Below are 1,429 nucleotides of genomic sequence, written 5' to 3' on the forward strand. Positions count from 1 at the left end.
TTGTAGGGGTGGGGGCAGTGCAGAGAACTTTATTGATGGTATTCAAGAGAGTAGGAAGGGCTCCCTAAGCCCCTCCTGTTATTATGGGGGTCTGGGATGGAAATTGTGAGGGAGATGCTCAGTGTTGGGGGCTGAGTTGGGGCAGGGACTCCTCAGCAACTGAGAGTCTCTCTCTTGCTCTCAGCATCCTTGCTGGAGTGGATGGTCCAGTGTTTCTTATTTCTTGGATGCCATGTAGGTCATGAGGTCCATCACCCTGTTGCTGTAGCCATATTCATTGTCATACCAGAAAATGAGCTTTACAAAATTGTCATTGACAGCAATGCCTGCCCCAGAATCAAAGGTGGAAGAGTAGAAGTTGCTGTTGAAGTCTCAGGAGATAACCTGGTCCTCATTGTAGCCCAGGATGTCCTTCAGTGGGCCCTTGGATGGCAGCTTTACCACCTTCTTGATGTCATCATACTTGGCAGGTTTCTCTAGGCGGCATGTCAGATCCACAAGGGATACATTGGGGGTAGTAATACAGAAGGTCATGCCAGTGAGCTTCCCATCCAATTCTGGGATGACCTTACACACAGCCTTTGCAAGAACCAGTGAATGCTGGGATGATGTTCTTGGCAGCCTCACAGCCATCATGCAACAGCTTTCCACAATCTTCTGAATGGCAGTGATGGCATGGGCCATGGTCATGAGCCCTTCTATGATGCCAAAGTTGTCATGGGTGCCCTTGGCCAGGGGACCTAAGCAGTTAGTGGTGCAGGATGCATTGCTGACAATCTTGAGTGTGTTGTAATATTTCTCGTGGTTCACACCCATCACAAGCCTGGGAGCATCGGCAGAAGGAGCAGAGACAATGACCCTTTTGGCCCCACCCTTCAAGTGGACCCTGGCTTTCTCCAAGGTGGTGAAGATGCCAGTAGACTCCACAATGTACTCAGCACCAGCATCACCCCATTTGATGTTAGCAGGATCTCGCTCCTGGAAGATGGTGATCAGCTTCCTGTTGATGACAAGCTTCCCACTCTCAGACTTGACTGTGCAGTCGAATTTGCCATGGGTGGAGTCAAACTGCAACATGTAGACCATGTAGTTGATATCAGTGAAGGGGTCATTGATGGCAACAATCTCCACTTTGACAAGTACAGAGTAGAAGCCAGCCCTGGTGCCCAATACAGCCAAATCCATGCACACCAACCTTCACCATTTTGTCTACGGGACCAGGCTAGCACTGTACAAGAAGATGTAGCTATCTCTGGAACAGAGAGGATCAGAGGGTCAAGAGAAATACTTCTTAATGTTAAGATTAATGGTGGGATTTGAGCTTAGATGTATATCTGATTATGTGAAATTTCATGGTCATCCTCACTGTATGCTGTGCATTGGCAAAAGCCAGTGCTAAAAGCTTTCATATTTGTTTGTTAGTTTGGTT

The 1,429-nt window shown here is 47.9% G+C and overlaps 1 pseudogene; it reads right to left on the reverse strand.

Annotated features, from left to right (window-relative positions):
* Positions 1-216: 216 nt before the first annotated feature.
* Positions 217-1,204, reverse strand: LOC110330875 (annotated as a pseudogene).
* Between the last annotated feature and the right edge of the window lie 225 nt (positions 1,205-1,429).

This window comes from Mus pahari, chromosome 13 (assembly GCF_900095145.1).
Source record: "Mus pahari chromosome 13, PAHARI_EIJ_v1.1, whole genome shotgun sequence".
Classification (NCBI taxonomy): Eukaryota; Metazoa; Chordata; class Mammalia; order Rodentia; family Muridae; genus Mus; species Mus pahari.